Below are 21,218 nucleotides of genomic sequence, written 5' to 3'. Positions count from 1 at the left end.
CGAGCAGAACCAGCAGGTTCTGACAGGAAAACGTGAGCAGAACCAGCAGGTTCTGACAGCATAACACGATCAGAACCGGCTGGTTCTGACAGGAGAACGTGAGCAGAACCAGCAGGTTCTGACAGGAGAACGTGAGCAGAACCAGCAGGTTCTGACAGGAGAACGCGAGCAGAACCAGCAGGTTCTGACAGGAGAACGTGAGCAGAACCAGCAGGTTCTGACAGGAGAACGCGAGCAGAACCAGCAGGTTCTGACAGCATAACACGAGCAGAACCGGCTGGTTCTGACAGGAGAACGTGAGCAGAACCAGCAGGTTCTGACAGCATAACACGAGCAGAACCGGCTGGTTCTGACAGGAGAACGCGAGCAGAACCAGCAGGTTCTGACAGCATAACACGAGCAGAACCGGCTGGTTCTGACAGGAGAACGTGAGCAGAACCAGCAGGTTCTGAGCAAATATCCATCATTTTAGCATCGTTGCTGCTTTTTATGGTTTTTTCTGCTCTTTGGAAATCGGCACCGACTGGCTGGTAAAAGTCGCACCACAGATGAATACATTCTAAACTGTCGAGTGTTTTGATGAGATTCTTGTAAAAGTTGGTCACACATCAGCTGATCCTTCTAGCAGAAAGAATCCAGACTGAGGCTTCAGGCTGTGTTGGTTTGCCTCATGGGCAAAATATTTAAAGTAGATTTATGTGAATTATGTGTCTGAAGGAAACTCATCAGGATGTTTAATATTCACAACAAACAGGCTTTAATGATAAAAATCAGAAGAAGAAGCAAAGATCTTTAATGATCACATCACATAAAAAAACATTAAAGTTGCAGCACATTTCCAACCCTCTGAACTCCAGATGTCTGATAAACCTGAACTAAACTAAGCCCACATGTCGGTGCTCCTTCCTGCAGGATGGTTGGTTGTTTCTTTCATTGTTGTCAGATGTTGGGCTCAGAACAGGAACAGTCAACACGGGCTGTGAATGAAGCTAGGATTGTATCCTGTTAGCTTCAACCAGGACCAGCATGCATCGGGGCAGTTTAAGACAGAATGTGAAGCGGCTGGGATGGGGGTCAGCTCAGTCAAGTCTCAGGTCACGGTTCTTGACCCAGAAAAGTAGATTGTCCTCCCTGAGTGAGCTGGAGGAAGTGGTCATCACTCTAAATCCTAGAAAGCCCAGCCCCCCTACAGAGGTGGCCGCTTTTATTCAGGACCTGGTTCTTGGGGTCATGACCCAGAGCTCATGGCCATAGGTGAGTATCAAAAAGAGGATCAACTGAATGATGTAGACCTCCACTTTCTGACTCAGCTCTCTCTTCACTGCAACAGACCGGCACAGCGACCCCATAACGGCGAACGCCACTTTAACATGGATGGAAAACACGTTGGACTTACAGTCATGTTAACAGGTTCCTGATCTGGTCATACAGAGACCTGACGGCCCTCAGTCAGACTCCACACATCCCACACTTTACATTTTCTTGCTCTTCTATTTGAAGTTAGTCCAGCTAGAAAAAGTCGTTGCCATTAAACTTAAATACTACAAAATATTTCTATATATTTGTACACAAACAAGGAGAGCGAGAGTGAGAGTTTGTGTATCATGAATTATATACATAAAGAAGCCAAAGGGAAATATCTGTACTCACTATTATTATTGTAAACCTAATAAAATGCATATTTTGTTTCTAAAATATGTTAATAATGGTGTGTAATCAAATGCATCTTTTATCATGAGCATTGCATTGCATTATTGTTGCTGCTGAAGTATTGAATACAGTATATTTCCTTCATGCTGGATGCACATTTAGTGATGCCAAACCAATTTTAGAAGTGCAAAGAAAAAATATAAAGACAAATGTATATATACACTGACCAAAAATATAAACGCAACACTTTTGTTATTGCTCCCATTTTTTATGGTATGAACTCAAAGATGTGAAACATTTTCCACATACACAAAATAACCAGTTCTCTGAAATATTGTTCACAAATCTGTCTAAATCTGTGACAGTGAGCACTTCTCCTTTGCCAAGACAATCCATCCCACCTCACAGGTGTGCCATATCAAGATGCTGATTAGACAGCATGATTATTGCACAGGTGTGCCTTAGACTTGCCACAAGAAAAGGCCACTCTGAAATCTTCACTTTTTTTTTTTTTTTTTTTTTTTCCACTTGTCCTGTCCAACAGCTGGGCAGGCAGATGAGAGCTGAGGGCTTCTTGTGTTGGACATATTTTACTTTAACAACAGGGGTTATGAATCTTCAGACAAACCAGAGGTATGTCTGAATAAACCCCTTTTGTAATTGAGGCCAAACTTTATTAATTTCAAACATGTCTGAAAATCTTTGGTGTTGGACCGGACGGAAAAGGAAAGAGGGGAAGAAGAGAGAGGGATGTTAGAGAGAGGGGGGGGTAGGAGGGTGATAAAAGGAGGGGGGATAAGACCATGAAGCAGCATAGAGCAGACAGGTTTACTGGTTGTTTATCATTACGGTACGGTTCAAATGTAGTACAAAAAGGGCGGGGCCTGTTCACACACACTCAAATATTATCAACACACCTGCTAGCTGCAAAAAATGTTCACATGTCAACATGTACACAAAACAGATAGTGTTCACGAACGCCTACCTATGCCTTTAAACCAACTACTGTGAAATATTTCATTCATTCAATCAGGCAAACTATTAGTGCAAAGGTGAGCTAACACCTGTGCTCAGGTGAGTGTTTATGTTCTTCTAAAATGGATGGTGGGATGTGAAAAGAAGGAGGAGGAGCGCCCAGCCACCCCCACACCCAGACCCCCGCCGCAGCAGCAGCGGCAGCCGGAATTCCCCCAACGCCACACGGGAACAGGCAGGGAACAACCGCCCCCCGGGCGACCGGGACCGCCACCCAGGCCAGGGCCAGCAGGACCGCCGCGAGGCCCCCAGAGAGCAGGGAGGCGCGGAGGGAAAGAGAGCGCCGCCCCAGCCCAGCCAGGAAAGCAGCCCCCCCGCCGCGCCGGAAGAGCCCAACGCAGGGCCCCACCGGAGAAGGACGCCCACAGCCCCAGACGAGCACCCCACCACCACCCAGGAGTTCCGGGCATCCCCCCGCCCCAACCCCAGGTACGAGCCAGGACCCCCCAAGGGAGACCCGCTCCGCGCTCCAGGAAGCCAACCACCCGGCCCACGGTTGGTCCAGGGAGAAGCAAGGCAGGGGCCCGCCGCCCCCGCCCAGGAGGGGGGAACCCCGGGGAAAAAAAGGGTGCCCACAAGGGGTGTTGTAAATATGGCCCGACCAGGCTCGGCCACAGTTGGAAATTTGGCGGGGCCCAGCACTCAGGGGCAAGGACCAGAACCCACCCCCCAGGGACACGAACACCCCCGGCTCAGGTGTAATATGAACCCCCCCACTGTGCGGAGAGAGCACCGCCGGGCCCAGGGAGCCGGCACCCAAGGCACACGGCCGCCATCGCCAAGGGGCCCCCACCAGGGAAGGGGTAGGGGACAGATGGACCCAGGTCCCACCTTCCTTGCAAAATGTGTGTGCGTGTATGTGTGTTTGAGAGGGTGTGTGTGTGCATGTGTGTGTGTTTATGTTGGAATGTATATATTGAATGGGGAGGGGTGTGTGTACTAAGGGGGGTGCAGTTAAAATTGGCGAGTAGGGCACTAAGGGGACATCTCCTGATTACTCACAGTGATATCCCCTCACCCTCCCCACCAAGGGGCCCTAAATGTCTAAGGTGCGGTTAAAATTGGCAGGTAGGGTGCTAGGAGGACATCTGCTGCTTGCTGGCAGTGATGTCCAAGCACCCCCCTACCAAGGACCCTACATGTCTAAGGTGCGGTTAAAATTGGCGGGTAGGGTGCTAGGAGGACATCTGCTGCTTGCTGGCAGTGATGTCCAAGCACCCCCCTACCAAGGACCCTACATGTCTAAGGTGCAAATAAAACCGAAAGAGGGGGGGCCCACTCCATACGGCAACCGTAGGAGGGGGGCCACTGCCAAGTAGCCCCCCCCCAAGGCGCATCGCAGGCTAGACCCCCCACCCCCTCACCCTAATATGAGGTTATATGAGGAAGGGGGTAAGTTGGGGGCAGCTGGTAGACTGTCCCCCGGTGGTCAAACAGCTGTCCCCCAGCCCCCCCTCCAGCAAAGGGGCCAGGGCCACCCAGCCCAGGGGCCCCACCCCTGGAGGCGCCGACACCCCACACAGAGAGAGAGGAGCCAGAAAGCGTCGCCCCCCCCGGAGCAAGCCCAGGCCCCCACCCCCAGACGCCAGCCCTAGAGGAGCTCTGGTCAGGCCTTGACGGACCGAGGAGGCCAACCGGCCGAGGCAACCACTGATTGCCTCAGCGGAGACCCCGACCCGTTGGCCCCCCGACCCGTACCAATAATGCCCCCCCCTCCCCCCCAGAACGCCCCCCCCACAGGACAGGGCCGACCAGCCCCCCACCCCACCCCCGACCCCGCAGCCGAAGCGGATGACACCCAGAGCGACCGGGGGCCCCGAGAGGGTTGTCCCGTCCCGTCCCAGAGCCAGGGAAGGGCCGATCCCATCTTCACTTTTGTTTTATTGAGGGGGTCAGGGGACTCAGACAACCAGTCAGGATCTGGTGTGACCACCATTTGCCTCATGAAGTGCGACACATCTCCTTCCCATAGAGTTGATCAGGGGCCTGTTTCAGAAAGGAGGTTAAGTGTAAACTCTGAGTGCGTTAACCCTGAAATCAGAGAAACCCTGGGTTTTCCATTTCAGAATGGGAGGTTTGTTAAACCAGAGAAAGCAGAGTAAGTCAAACCCGTTTCTGAAAGAGAGGTAACTTATACTCGGAGTCAATGTCCATGGTTACTTACGCTGTGAACCTAACCTGGTCGGGAGCAGGTTTTATTCCCTAAACTCAAGGTTTCTGCCGGTCCCCTCCCCTTTTTAAAGACAAAGCGGTATCTTTCGCTTTAACCTTCATTGCCCACATTTCCGTCACACAGAGACGGTCTAAGTGACAAGAATGGCTTGTCCTTTTTTGGAGGACCCAATAGACGAGGAGGCTGCATTAATTCGTAGAGAATTACATTGACGTCGTGCGAGGATTTTGAGGCCTAGACTCGATTTATTGTCATTTCCCCAAACGTTTTTGTTTGAGCGTTACCGTTTTTCGTTGCAGTCAATGACATATATACAATGAAAACAACATTAGATATGTATTGCTATGTAGATATTTCATATGTCAAATATTGTCAACAAAACCTACATCCATGACATGCTCACATTTGACCTGATTGAATTATGTTTTTATACTTCATTTTTAGCTGCTGCCATGTTCTTTTAATTCCTGCAGGATTGCATCTACATGAAAATGAAATCAGGGACATTGAATTAGATTAATGTAACAATTACTTTTTGGAAACACAATTTGCTAGTACTGCTTACTTTCTTAATCCCATATAAACCTATACCACTTGATCAATACAAGGGTAGACATAAATTCACTTTTAAAAACACAATTTCATGTATTAATATTAAACTGACCAACGTTTGCAAGAGGGGAAGGTTAACAAAAAAGTCCTCTAAACATTACCGACGTTAAATGCATATTTCCCCAGATTGCTTCTGTACACTATGCAGCATTTCATGCATTTACACCAGGAATAACACTTCAAAAGTACACCTAAATATCGCCATTTTTTATTTCACACCTTACGCTATTTAAAAAGTTATTACAGTCAATATTTTATAACAATGATTTAAATGCAAACTTAGGCATTAACTTGAGCAGCTATGTTCTCCCACGCTAACTGTCTCTGTTTTGCAGATGCAGCGGTGTTGCTTTTCTTCTGGAATATGTGCTCATATTCACTGTAACTCTGCAGCAGCACGTCAAGTTCAGCTGGCGAAAAATATGCAGACCTCTTTTTTTCCACGGTTGCCATGGTCGCAATATCGCAATATACTCGCAATATCTGCGCTCCATTGATAATGGCTTCTTATAGTCGCGGTGCGGACGCTCACCTCCGAATCAGTCCACTCAGAGTTGATTGACCTAACTCCGATCAGCTTCTCTGAAACAGAAAACTCAGAGTTGTTAATCTCTCGATTGACCAACTCAGAGTTCAAGTTTAACCTCAGAGTTGGTTGAACCTCCTTTCTGAAACAGGCCCCTGGTTGTCTGTTGTGGCCTGTGGAATGTTGGTCCACTCTTCTTAAATGGCTGTGCGAAGTTGCTGGATATTGGCAGGAACTGGAACACGCTGTTGTATACGCCGATCCAGAGCATCCCAAACATGCTCAATGGGTCACATGTCCGGTGAGTATGCTGGCCATGCAAGACCTGGGATGTTTTCAGCTTCCAAGAATTGTTTCCAGATCCTTGCAACATGGGCCGTGCATTATCATGCTGCAACGTGAGGTGATGTTGTTGGATGTACGGCACAACAATGGGCCCCAGGATCTCGTCACGGTATCTCTGTGCATTCAAAATGCCATCAATGAAATGCACCTGTGTTCGTCGCCCATAACATACGCCTGCCCATACCATAACCCCACCACCACCATGGGCTACTCGATCCACAACATTGACATCAGAAAACCGCTCACCCACACGACGCCACACACACTGTCTGCCATCTGCCCTGAACAGTGTAAACCGGGATTCATCTGTGAAGAGAACACCTCTCCAACGTGCCAGACGCCATCGCATGAGAGCATTTGCCCATTCAAGTCGGTTACGACGACGAACTGGAGTGATGTCGAGACCTCGATGAGGACGACGAGCATGCAGATGTTTGTGCAGAAATTCTGTGGTTATGCTAACCGATTGTTTCAGCAGCTGTCCGAGTGGCTGGTCTCAGACGATCTTGGAGCTGGACATGCTGGATGTGGAGGTCTTGGGCTGGTGTGGTTACACGTGGTCTGCGGTTGTGAGGCTGGTTGGATGTGCTGCCAAATTCTCGGAAACGCCTTTGGAGACGGCTTATGGTGGATAAATGGACATTCAATTCCCTAGCAACAGCTCTGGTGGACATTCCTGCTATTAGCATGCCAATTGCACGCTCCCTCAAAACTTGCGACATCTGTGGCATTGTGCTGTGTGATACAACTGAAGATTTCAGAGCGGCCTTTTCTTGTGGCCAGTCTAAGGCACACCTGTGCAATACTCATGCTGTCTAATCAGCATCTTGATATGGCACACCTGTGAGGTGGGATGGATTGTCTTGGCAAAGGAGAAGTGCTCACTATCACAGATTTAGACAGATTTACGAACAATATTTCAGAGAACTGGTTATTTTGTGTATGTGGAAAATGTTTCACATCTTTGAGTTCATACCATAAAAAATGGGAGCAATAACAAAAGTGTTAAGTTTATAATTTTGGTCAGTGTATACAGATACAGTGATCCCTTGCTATAACGCGGTTTACTTTTCACGGTTTCGCTACTTCACAGATTTGCATCGTGCATTGTGTTCTGCGTTCTGATTGGCTAAAAAGTCACTCCGCTTCTTCTCTACCTGTGCGTCAATAACGTTGCAGTTTAAAATGTACACGTACGTAAAAACAGCTCGCCAAATTTACATTACATACGTGCAAATTCTCTAGCAATTTCGAGTTTCTCTAAAACCCATAGAAAAAAGAGCGACAACTGCCTATCACTGTGTTCTTCCCCCGAACAAACACAGCTGCACCGCGGGCTTCAAGAAGAAAACACTGCAGAGTGGAGTCAGGATGCAGCGGCTCAGTCTGAAGAGCAGTGAAATACACCTGAGTCACTATTTGTCCGACTGTACTTTGTATTTTATTCATAATCATTTTAAATTTTCTGACCTTTTTAATCCAATTACTCGGGTTGCGGTGGGCGGGGCTAATCTCCGGGATTTGAAGCCTTCTGTTTACATTGATGATTTAAATTATTATTTGACAGTACAGTACAGAAGTTATTTGTTAAAAAAACGTTTCTAAAGTACTTTGATTTGTGAAACAAATGCTTGAGCCTGTAAAATGTTTTTTTCTTTCTTTTCACTGTATAACATAGTATTTAATTGTATAATAATTGTAAAAAAAAAAAGGTTTCTACCTTACGGATTTTGCCTATCAATAAAACAATCCAAGATAAAGAACAAACAGCTGAATGAGCTGCTTTGAAATGAAAGCAGTCATTCTCAAATATTAAACTTTCATTTTTCTTGTCTTAACAGCAGTAAAGTCATTTCTGATGTCTGTATAGTCCAACTCTTTCCCCACTTGGTGGTTGATGCTGATCATGGCTGAAAGATGCTCCTGTCTCCCATACTTGATGTTTTAATTAGTTTGAACTTGAGAGTTTTATCAGTAGTCTTTTCTGTTTTGATTCTTATTTCTAATTTTTTCCAATATCATAAAATTGTGGATGTGGTCTTCACTCTTCTCATGGGTTTTCAGACATTTTCAGTCATTTAGTCATCTTTGATGAGTCGTGATGATTTTCTTGAGAACAGTTTACTAACCGCATCATTTTCTTACAGAATGCTCTAGCCGTGAGCGTTTTCTTTTTTCATCATTCAAAAGCTGCTGATGTGTAAAAAAATGACTGAAACTTCAGTTTGAGGGTGATTTTGGAAATCTGAAAAGGACCGCTTTGCACCAAATCCATTCTTCCTGGATCAGAGAGTGTGGTTGGCCATTCAGCCGGACCAATTGGATTTGAAGTTGGTGGAGTGGTGGATCCAGTCGGCTCCTCTTCCATTCACGCCTCTCTTGGAGCCTCTGGAACATAAGAGACAGAACTTTAACAAAAGCAAACGGTGAAAAGTCAAACAGTCCAATCAAATCTACAGAACAGTTGCTTTGACGCTGGAAGCAGAATGATGGAAAGAAGTGGCTTCACTTTAGTGTGTGTGTGTGTGTGTGTGGGTGTGTGTGCAAATGTATGACTTTCTTTTAAGTAATAATGAAACAGTTTGATTTAGGTTCCATATTGGGTAGATTTGAACTTACTAGCAGCAGCATCAACGTTTTCCCTTTCAGCAGAAGATGTGGTGACAGCAGTTTCTTCTGCAGCTAAAAAAACAAGAATTATTATTATACAATAATCAATGATAAAGCTAATAAAATAACTATAGCAGAATACTTACGGACAACACAGCTACCATCATCTTCACCAGGGGTCTCTTCAGCTGCTGTTTATGAAAAAAAGGGTTATGCAGACACTGTTTTATCTATCCTAGGTACTTTACCATTGCGAGTGGGGTCATCTAGACCCACTAGACCAGGGGTCGGCAACCCATGGCTCCGGAGCCGCATGTGGCTCTTTCATCCTTCTGTTGTGGCTCCCTGTGACTTTGGAAAATAATGAGTATTTTATAATAATTAAATTTTAATCGTAGTTTTTTCATTTTTCATGGCATTTCAAAGGCGCTGATGGCTCCGTACGAAGTGCGTGCCACGTAAAAAACAGTTTCCTTAATGAGCTCGTATTTATCGGGCGAGACCTGCAGAGCTGAAAGCAGGAGGAGACACGCAGGGCGGCTTCAATAAACACTCCGGTTGTCCGGAGTGATCTTCTGCCGGGAACTTGACGTTCTGCGAGGCAGAAATGACTTACAGTTCGCGCCAGTGTTGCCAGATAGAGTCACAGTTTTCCATCCCAAAAGTCATCTGAAAACCGCCAGACCCAGCCAAAAACCGCCCAATACAGCTTTTTTTGATGTTTTTTTTCGTACTGGACTGATTTAGCAAAATAAAAGATTTTTCTAAATAAAAGATAGTTCAGACTAATAATAAAATGTGAAATGTGGACACTATTGAATATTTCTTCAGCAGAGCGCCATCTCCATTCATTTTCTTAACCCGCTCTATCCCCGCTATAACCTGCGTCCGGCTCTTTCATCCTTGTGCGGCGCTAGAGCCCCTCGACTATCGTGTCAACCTATGATGACCGGATTTTGCGCTCTCTGTGTAGGACACACTGAGGAGCGCGGGGGAAACAAATCTCAGCTGCAGAGGATGTGAACAGGTGAACAGGTAGAGAGGAAAAGCAGGTAAAGAGGCGGGGGAGGGGCTTTGGCTTCAAACTCTGTCAAATGCAAACACGGCGTCAGATTCAGACGCAGCTTTCCCTGCGGGAGTTGAAGCAGAGACCTTCTCTGGGATGATTGTATGAAATCAAACATGGAAACATGGTTACCATGTAGAACTCTTCAAATTAATAAACCTGATCTCTCCACATTCTCCGTGTCTACCATGCATTGATGCACACATCGCTCCATGCAGCGAAACCGTTCAAACAATCACGTGGATTTGTGTTTCCAGTCGTGTCCCGACAAAATAAAGGCTGATGTTATTCCCACATATTTACGTGCAGCCAAGCTGCAGATTGCAGCTTCTCCCGCATGGATTCATGTTCATCCAGGCTAAATGTTGTTAGCGCCTGTTAGCCTTCACCTAACCGTTCTTCCGACTTCATTCTGCCACAAAAAAGCACTGACCACACAGATTAAAAATAAAATGAGCGAACAGACGCTTCATAATAACCATAACATAAGAATAATAAAAGCACGTTTAGAAGATCATCTTGTATATTACGGAGCTGCTAATAGATGGGCGAGTGTCACTATGACTCAGAGGTAAATTCACTCCATGCGCTGTTCTCTCCGTCACACAGCTGACCAACTTTACCAAACCTGTTGGTGATGGTGGATTTTTTCACGCTGCTTTTAACTTGAACGCTGCATCATATTGTAGAGGCGATCACATGCACGTTGAGTCTAATAGCACCAAAGGATTCTGGGATGCGGCTGGGCATGCGTGTTTCTTTTTGTTGAACCATGACTGAAGTGTCTAAGACCTGAAGTCAAGGCGATGCTGTTTGGCTGCTAAGAGTTGTGTTGAAAAATAAATGGCTTGTTGCTTGGAGTCGGATTACGCATACAATCTCTGCTCTGAGACCGAAGAAATATACAAGGCAGCCGCCAAATAAATCCACAAATTAGCCGCGTCACTGAATAAGCTGCAGGGCTGTAAGCACATGGCAAAAGTTTCGGCTTATAGTCCGGAAATTGTGGTACTTTTTTTTTTTTTTTGATCTTTTCTGCCCCCGGGATCTACACTCATGTCCTTGAAGATCAACCGGTCGATCGCGATCGATGTAATAAGCAACCTTGAATAAAATATACATGCATAATATATATAATGATGTCAAAACGGGTTGTGGCTCCGGGTGCTTTCTTTTCATTAGGGGCGGTCCCAAATGGCTCTTTGAGTAAAAAAGGTTGCCGACCCCTGTTCTAGACAGTGCTCTGAACCTTTTTTCTTCAATGATTTGTGATCTTCACTGGTGTCCATGGATTACATGAAATCTTTCCACCTTTATCCACCTTTGTCATGGTAGGGAGAACACGTCAATGGAAGGGGGGGGGGGTCATTTAAGATAGCACAAGGGTTAACTTACTTTACAAACTATTAGGTTTTACCTGAAATTACATCTTCAGTGATGTCCTGAGCATCTTGGGAAGTGACATGACTCTTTCATCCACCTGAGTGGACTCCAACTCTTGGGGACTGAGATTCAGAGCTCAGACTGTGCGTGGAGTGGATCCGACTATTTCTAGCCAGAACCTTTCAACCTCCTGCACGAGCTCAGGCTCCATCCCCCCAGAGAGGTGACCTTTCAAGTTCCAAAAGCAACGTTCCATGACCGTGGTATGGATCACCAGGGACTCACCTTCAACTTCCCCCCAAACCAAATTACAACGGCGCTTCTGAGCTCTCCTGCAGGTGGTCGGCCCATGAGGGAGTGGTCCCATGTCATTGGGCTGGAACCAACCGAGGAGTTGGGAAGAGTCCCGCCCACCAGGTGCTCAACTCCAGAGCAGGGCCCCTGTGACGGCAGTGGGGTCCGTGTAACAGAATCTTGATGACACGTACATACAGAGAAGTTTGTGAGACATACATGAAGTCATCTGTGTTTGTGATTCACATGTTTCTTTGGGTTTTGCTCTCACACAACCCTCTGCATTTATCCAGACTTGGGACCGGCATAAGAGAGCTCTGGGTTGTCCCTCCTTGTGGTTGCATTACTCATTCATTCTCTCATTGAATCATTCAGTCGGCTTCCTCTGGGAAGGGTGGTGCTGATGGTCGGTGAGGGTCCTCTGATGGGTCTTGGGGGTCCAGCGTCTGAGAACCACGGCTCCCATTGGTGTCCTGGTTGCTCAAGGTGGGGTGCTGGCTCTGCACCCTGGGGGGCGTGTCTATCCTTGCTCCTCCCTGGTCGTGTGGACTTGGGGGGGCTGCAGGTGGGGGCAGGTGTTCTCCACGACGCCACTGCCATGCTCCCTTTTCGACCTGGCACGTCTGTCTTGGTGAGGGTCTGGGGGACGGGTTCCAACTGGTCATCTTTCCTCTCACACTAGGATCTTACTAGGGAATCTCGGGGAGGGGTGTGTGTATAAGTAGCAAATAAACAACTACTTACTCCCTATTAATTAAGATAAATATCAAATGAATTTAAAGTCAAAAAGGAACCCTTTCTGCCCCAAATTTTAGTATCGCTGAGCCAGCCTGGTGGTAAACCAAACGATTGAAGCAGTAGTGACGTTTGCAATATTTGGTTTCACCCAGCCTTCCTCACAACGCTCTTCTTCCTGCAGCTCACAGGCTTTTCTGGACGAACCCGGACAAAACCAAACACAACTTCAACGTGTCAAAGTCTTTGGGCACAGTAAATGTAATCCATGCAGACGCAGCAAACATGCACCGTAACACTGCAGACAGAGACTAGGTACAGGCTGAGCTCCACTTGGCCACAGGCTCAGAACACAGGAAGTGACAAAAAAACACAAAAGGTTTAACAATCTATCTAATGACAAACACGTCTGCCTGGAATGGACTAACAACAACCATTTAGTCATGACCAAGCAGTTCAGAGTCTAAACTGAAAGGACAGCAGGCCACAGCAATGACACTCAAAACAGAAGTACAAACCAGTTCTACACAAATACCTTAGAGAGACTCTCCCCTCTCTCTCTGGAAAAGTCAATGTGATCAATTGATAACTGTCAAATAAATGCATCTAGACATTAAAGAAAAACACAATTATAAACAACAAACCACAACAAGAATCAAGTTTCTCATGCAAAAGGGAGAGGTAGCAAGAGTGACAGACAGGTCTACCATGCTTCTCTTCTCCAAGGTCTGCCTCTCCTCATGCTGCTTTTATTAAGAACACAAGAAGGAGGTAACAATTCAAGACAAATAGAAAAAGTTCATTAGGGGGTGTCGTCAAATGACACTTTTGGTTGGATTCTGAGTTTAATTCTTCCCACACCAGACGGCTGTTTGACACCTTGATCCACTCCAGAATGGTGGACAATCCAACCCGTCTGGAGGGATTGAATTCCAGAGTCCAAGCCGCGGGTGGAAGTGACCCCGACTACATCTGCCAGTAGCTCCCAACCCTCCACACGGGCTCAGGGACAGGGATCATTTCAATTACAAAACCAAAAAATGACAAACCCACAATATTTTACAAGAACACAAATACTACAAAAACTATAAACTTACCGTGCACAGCACAACACTGACGCTGCAGAATGAACATTTCAATTCAAGAAATGCAGTATTCCTTACTGTAATCAGTTACATTTATCAAAAAAATGAAATCAATGAGACAAATCATATCTGTAGACCAATAAAAACGACTGCATGAAGTACATCCAGTTGACTCTGAGTGCTGATTTTCACATTAGCACATGTGTGCTTCCACACCTGCTGGATGCTTTAGAATGACCAGGAGGAAACCTCACAATCCATCTGAGTATAAGTTCTTGAAATGTTGGATTAGTTTCTCAAATCACCGTGTGTGATGTTGTAAAAAAAGACTGATGCAGACATTGTGTGTAATGTTGTTCTAATCTGTGGCGTGTTTTCCTCCTTGGAGTAGAAATTTGAAAATTGTGTAGAGACTTTTTATTTTAGAGGGTAAACAATTGTAAAAAACTGTAAATGACCTCTTTATTGTTCTGGAGCTGTTGAGCTGCCGTCTCTTGTGATTGGTTGGCATCTGCATCATCCAGACATGACATTGGTGTTGCCGTCACCTTCGTTGTGGGGGGGGGGAGCTTAACCCCCTACATCTGGTAGAAATGTTTCAACATGTATTTGTGTTCAGTCTAAGAATTCATAGCACTCCTGATTTGGTTGAGGTTTTTATTTTCCAAATCATACAGACTAGATGAGCACAAACAGTGATTTGACATGAACTGAACGGCTTTTTCCAGCGTACACTGTTCTGCCCCCGGTTTGTTTGCCTCTATTTAATTAGATTTTTCTTTATTCTGAAGTCATGTTTATTTCAGACTTTTATTTCGAAGGCTATTTTTGAATTCGTGAGAGGAAGTCAATGTCAGCCATGTTAATTCAGTTTTTGCCATCCAGTCTTGTCTTCTGTTGCCATCCTGCTTCTGTTTGTGCCAGAGACCTCATTATCTTTAAGTTTTGGTTTAAGTGAATTAATATAATTCTGAACATAGTCTTATTTTGGATTTGTCTGTCGTTGGACCTGTCTCTCATCTGTGGACATTTTACTTGTCATTGGTCTCTTTATCCAGCATCTGTGGCTCCTTTCCTCATTTTAATTCGCTTGCTCCAGAAACAGCGATCCTCGTGTTGTCACCACCACATGCTCAGCGTCTGGTTCTGCTCCACCCTTCCTCCCTTGGGGCCAGCTGGGGGGTGGACAGCCACCCTGCTCTGTGTGCCCCGGGGAGTCCAGTCCTAGCCTTCGGGGACTTAACATTAGTCAACTTTGTGAACGTGTCAGCTTTGTACGCGGCCCTGTTTCTCAACCTAACAGATATTTTGTTATTCATCCATTCTGGTCATCGGCAGCCTTATTTCTCGTGATCCTTCCGTTTTTTTTTTGTTTTGCACTTCTGCTGATGATGCCATCTCCATGATTTATTCCACCAGACGCAGTGCATGGCTGGAGAAGGTGGATATTGCTGATGTTCTCACTGTTCTGCCTCTCTATCCCTCCCAGTAGAATCTTTTGGCATCAGGTGGCGCCCAACATATTATTTGTCTGTTTACCTTTCGGCTGTCGTAACGGTCCTCATGTTTTAGACTACATTTATCAGAAGCCCTGTGCTGGAATTTTTTTAATCCTATGGGCTCCCCTTCGTTTTGCGTCTTGATGATTTCTCGGTGGTCGATCTTCCTCCTTTATCCCGGTCACTGCTTCTCTATGGTCGCGACTCATTTTCAAACCCAGGTTTCCACTTTGTCCGAGGAAGACGTATGGTCCTGCACCCGTCTGGATTTATTTTCTGCCATAAATCTGGACGGTTCCTTATGCAAGCTTCTTTGCCCACTATGTCATACCTTGTATCCGTGCCGCACATCGTGTTTTCAAATGTATGAAAAAAGGGATTTCTGGCGTTTCTGGTCTCTCCTTCTCCATGCTTGGAGTGGTGTTTTGTTGTGGCGATGAATGATTTGGTCTCCCTCCATTGGTTTTTGGGGGAATTTTATGAAGAGTGGTTTATGAATGTCCGGCCGCCAGAAATTTAGGATGTTGAACCCAAATCCAGAGGTCTAATGGTCCATTAACAGATCATGGTGTTCTGAGAGAATTCAGCCATGGAGATTATTAATGATGGTTTCAAGAAGTGCGATGATAAATAGTTTAAATGCATCGTCGGTTGACTTGGTTTAGTGTTTAAATAACTTTATACTAAGAGAAATGTTATCCCTGGCAGTAGACACTCTCTAGCTTCGGTTCCAAGAGTTAAAAATGTTTGTGTCCACAAGCCAATCCTCAGTCTGCCCTGCCTTCAAGCAGATGACACTAAGAGTATCTCCATTTAGAGACTTGTTCTCCGCCTCTAAATGCATGAGGTTCAGCCAGATTAAATACTATCAAAACCTATGATCCCTCATGGATCTCAAATTGTTCTTCCTTTGCAGTATCCAGACACCCCTTTGCCAATTGATATTTCATTAGTCTGTGCTTTTGTTGTCTGCCTAGTTGAGAACCGATGGTATCAAGTACAAACATAAAATCCAGCCGAGCTGCAGTCCATGTGGGATGGCGACCTTCCTCATCTACGAATCTCCTTGGTCCTTGGATACCCTTCTATCCACCTGCTCCTCGATGGCCTTCTTAAGGTGCGTCCCTCTGGAAATGACAAAAGGTTACTTTTCTCTTACCATTGGTGCATATCACATTTTTTGGTGTTAAGATTATGTGCAGGTTCCGTATTTCACTGTCGATTCTCTGTTGGAATCTGTGCTTCTGATGGTTTTCTATGGTGTGATGAATCCACAAATAGAACCTTCTCTTTAAACTCACTACTTGATTTCACTTACTCAGATTTGTTCTTTAAAGGCACCTTTATTCCCTTTATCTCAGGCATTGTAAAACTCAGAAGTGTGAACACCTGGCCCCGCCCTTATTTTGAAAGGGTCAATGTGGATATAAGCTCCAGGTCAGCTGGTGCACTTCCTGCTTGCTGCTCTCAGCTGTTGCTGTGGCCACACTGGCCTGATACCTTTCTTGACACAACCATAATTGGAAACTTTATTTGAACACTGACTAACCCCAAAGTGACCTGTTCACCGGTGAGTCTTTGCGGCTGCGACACGGAAAACAATTGGCAGAAAGCTTTATCGTAGTCGCAGAGCTAGGCTAACGCTACACTCACCTTTGAGACTTTGTTTTTTTGATGGTTCTGGTTTAATTGTTTTACTGTACTGAATTCAAGCCAAAGCATTTTTGTTGTGGTAATTGAACACTTTGAACTGTTTTAGTTACTTCTATTTCCATGACGCCAAAATGGCCACTGTGTTTGAATTTAATGGATTAAACAAGCATGTTGCGCAACATTTGAAAATTTGAATGTTTCATTTGTTGTGTAATTACTCTGCTTTTGACTAATGTTGGGATGAAGCTAATTTCTAACTTCAGAGTACATTTTGATTTAAAACTTTGATCCACTTACATTGAAGCTTGACATTGAGTTGTTTGACTTGTGTACACACTTTGAATTCCACTTGTAACAGCTGTTCATTGTTTCTCCTGTTTTGCTTTCTACAATGATGATGGCTATTCTGATCCATTTCAGTACACGCAGTGAAATGACTGGTTTGCTTTTGTTCAATTCTTGATTTCTGTTTTTTTTTTTTCTGACCCTTTCATCGGTCAGGTTTTTTTTTGTGTATTGTCTTTGATCTGCAACTTGATGGTGAGCTACCCAACTACATGATCCTGAGATCCTGATACTACCACCTTCAATAACGACTCATCAGCTGCAGCAAACCTCAACTACATAACCACCAATAGACTTTTGGAAACCACTCAATAGGACTCAGACCCACATCCTAGTTCCCTTTTTTTTTGTATTAAATGTTTTGTTCTATTAATACAATCGATTGCATTTTACTTTCATCGCTGTCTTTTCATTTACACACTTTGGGCTCCCTGAGACAAATTCTGAGTATTGCAACTTGCGCCTAGTCCCATAACCTTTAAAGCGTTACATCCACACGGTTGAGCTGGGGGCTGGAGAGTAAGACCACCAGACAGCTGCATCACACCTTCAGCAACTCCAGAATGTGGAAAATCCAACCCGTCTGGAGGGACTGAGATCCAGAGCCCAGAATGTGGGTGGAGACCCTGACTACAATTATTAAATTTTTTTCTTTGTCGACTCTTGGACTAACCTAAAGTCCTCTGTTTTATCCTCAAATAAATTTCTATCAAAAGGTAGTTTGCCATGTCTGGGTGGGTGGAGTGTTCCTGCCCCAGGTGGAGGAGTTTAAATATCTGGGGGTCTTGTTCACGAGTGAGGGAAGACCAGAGCGTGAGATGACAGGCGGAATAGAGCAGCGTCCGTAGTTATGTGGTCATTGTATCGGTCCGTTGTGGTGAAGAGAGAGCTGAGCCAAAAAGTAAAGCTCTCAATTTACTGGTTGATCTTCGTTCCAATACTCACCTGGTCATGAGCTCTGGGTCATGACCCAAACAACCAGGTCCAGAAAACAAGCGGCTGAAATGAGCCTCCTCCATAGGGCGGCTGGACGCTCCCTTAGAGATAAGGGGAGAGGAGTTTCGTCACCCACAGAAGAACTACCAGAGGAACCAGTTGAGGTGGCTAGGACATCTAGTCTGGATGCCTCCTGGACACCTCCCTGGAGAGGTGTTCCAGGCTTGTCCCACTGGGCGGAGGCCCCAGGGAAGACCCAGGACATGTTGGAGAGACTACATCTCTGGGTTGGCCTGGGAACATCTCAGGGTCCCCTTAGAGGAGCTGGAGGAAGTGGCAGGGGTGAGGGAAGTCTGGATATTTCTGCTTGGACTGCTGCCTCCACGACCCGGTCCTGGATAAATGGAAAAAGCTGTGACAGAATCTGTCCATGAATAACATCCATTTTCTGAACATGCTTTGTCCTGTTCATTAAAGCCTCAATGACAAATCCAAACATTCTTCCTGATAGAACTAAAACTCTCCTCAACTGTCAACCTCCAAACGTCTAAAGATCTGAGCAGTTTAAAGATCTAAAAAGAACTAAATGTCTAAAACTCTGATGTAGGACTTAAACTCTGGAAAGAGGAATCTCTGGGAAGCAGAGCTACGGAAGCATCTGACTGCAGAAATGAAAGAGGAGAAATCCCAGAGGGTTTCTGCCAAACCGGCTGTGTTGTTCTGTTCTGCTCTGACCGTCAGTGAGTTTGAGAAAACAGATGATCATTTATTTTTACTTTAAGATAAATGGATTAAAGGAAGTTGGGGGGTGTCTCTGATTACATTGTTTTAGTTCTGCAAAACATGGTCCTCCTCTGTTTCTGTGACTCTGTTCCACACAGATGCTTTAGTGCAGACTCTGATGAAGCTTCAGCTCTGCTTCCTGAAGAGTCACTGCAGGTCCAGCTGCTTCATTACTGGATCTCACTACAGGGATTAGGAAGGTTAATCTTAATTGTGTGCGTCTCATGACAGGCTGTTGTCCATAAGAGCTTTGGTTTCACCCAACAAGGAGAAAAATCCAGCTGCAGCTTAACCCTCAGTCAGATCTGCAGGAAGCTCCTTCATGTTTTCACTTGGTGAATCATCCAACTAAAGTTCAGAAACTTCGTCCCAGATGAACTTCTCTTCACAAACTAAAGTGGTTCTTCATTGTAGTTTCCAGTGGAAAAACAGCTGACTGAGTTGAATTTCTGGAGTCCTCAGTTTCCGGCGCCGCTGGCGAGAACTACTCCATCCACTGATCTGACTGCAGCCGCTGCAGACTGCGCAGACTCTCCTGGCCTCCGTTTGCAGAAGCAGACAAGGTTTCAGTCTCTCCTGTTGTGACCTTCTTCACACGCTGCCATCCCAAAATGTTTTCCTTTAGAGAAAAAGTGGGCGGGGCATCATCACGTTGATTGGATAGACTTATAAGTTGTTTTTCCAGCAGAGGTTAATCATCAAAATGTTTCATTTAAATGAGACGTTTAACCCTTTGAAGAGCTGCCTGCAGTTTAGGGACCTTTAGACGTGGTCTTCATCATCTTCATCATCTGAAAAACACCCATAATGCACACAGAAAGATTGAGCTACTATGTCATTTTTTGCGTTTCTGCTGTTTTTCTGTTAGATTTCTGCCTAATTGATGAAATAATCCTTTATTTCAGTGTTTGTATTAAAACTGTGGAGTTTGGTGAAATAAATGCATCAGTTGTTGCTTCTACTTTACTGTGTTTGGTGTTTCAAACGGTTCATGTTCAGCTGACGTTTCTGCTGAATGACTGATTCTCTGCTCTCCTTAAACATGTGATGGACTCACAGTTTCCTGGAATACGCTCACCAGCCTTTCTGGACATGAACATTTAAAATGTACCAACTTGGAGTTCAGGTTTGGTTCAACCAAGAACAGAAAAACGATCCTTTGTTTCAAAAAGGCAAAGTCTATATTCACTTAGAGAATATTTATTCATGATTAAGACATGTTTTGTTAATGTACAGTGTAGAAAACGCAGCTTTAGATTTTCATTTTTGTTATTTCTTGAGAAGAATCACGTGAAGAAATCAGAGCTGCAGACACAAACTGTAATGACACAAACCGAACAGCAGAGGTCAGTGTTGGTCTCTGCCTCATTCACATGGAGATCAGGTCTGAGCAGTTTCAACAGCAGATCCTAGAAATTTGTTGTTTGTGTTTTTTTTGTTTTTTTTTGTTTGTAATGAGATTTTTGGGGTTTGTTTCAACCAGACAAAGAAAAAAGAAAAGCGTAATGACTTCTGGAATTTGTGGATGTTGAAATATCTACAGGTCCCTGAAGAACCTCCAGAACTTTACAGCTTTCGGAAAGAATCGTTCTATTTAAAACCCTTAAAGGATTGAAATTTAATTCGTCTGAAAGTGTCTGCTGCTGTGCTCCCTCTAAACATTCATCTTTTTTTTTCCACCTGTGCAGAAAAAGGCGTAGTTTGCCTGGACCTGGATGATTTGCCATCATCTCTCTGAGGTCCGGCGATAGTACTTCTCTTTGGCCTCACCCAAACTCCTCCCAGGACTGAGTCTTTGCTAGCAAAGCAGCCTCAGCTGCAGCTCACTACGACTGCCGGTACCCATCAGCCACCTTAGGAGTCCTAGCAGCCAGCCAGGCCTGCTAGAAGTGCTCCTTTTTATACCTAAAGGCCCGTACACACTGGGACAAATATTCGCCAGGCGTTATTCGCCAGCGTTTTTCGCCACGTTTTTTGTGTTCACACCCAGGCGATTTTCGCTGACGATGAGCTGAGCGAACATGCAATTTCATTCCCTGACATTAGATGGCGCTTAATGTAAAATAGAAATACTCCTGTACACAAGGTGGCGCTGCGCAACTTTACGCTTCTTAAAGTCGCTTTTCGCTCAGAAGAAGAGAGCGAGTATTTACACGCTTGTCAGAATAATACAAAGAAAACATGAATATTTCAAGCACCAGTAGCTCCAACTGGTGCTTGGTTCAGGGATATTTTAGAATGTCCGTCATTATTTCTTCGCGGCAGTGTAGACGCTACTTGGCGTCTATCATATACCTTCTTCGCTGGTATATGTGCTCAGAAAGGCAGTTTTGTGTTTGAGCGCCCCCAAGTTGTGTTTTACTGTAACTTCAGAAGCTCCAGACACGTGTGCGAAAGCGCCATTCTCATTGGTCGTATAGTTTTGTCAATTGTCAGGTGCTCTGTCAATTTCCATGCGGGAACCTCCCAAATGGATAAATGAAGTTGT

The 21,218-nt window shown here is 45.1% G+C and overlaps 1 long non-coding RNA gene across 1 annotated transcript; it reads left to right on the top strand.

The window, feature by feature from the left end:
• Positions 1-115: 115 nt before the first annotated feature.
• LOC144987775 (uncharacterized) lies at positions 116-1,695 on the top strand. Its single transcript, XR_013651444.1, has 2 exons — positions 116-1,254; positions 1,331-1,695. It is a non-coding gene; the product is annotated as an uncharacterized LOC144987775 (long non-coding RNA).
• Positions 1,696-21,218: the final 19,523 nt, after the last annotated feature.

This window comes from Oryzias latipes, chromosome 19 (genome assembly GCF_053564925.1).
Source record: "Oryzias latipes strain Hd-rR chromosome 19, Olatipes_Hd-rR_3.1".
In the NCBI taxonomy this organism is placed as follows: domain Eukaryota; kingdom Metazoa; phylum Chordata; class Actinopteri; order Beloniformes; family Adrianichthyidae; genus Oryzias; species Oryzias latipes.
Note: the sequence above shows the minus strand (reverse complement) of the source record. Positions and strands in the feature narration are given on the sequence as shown.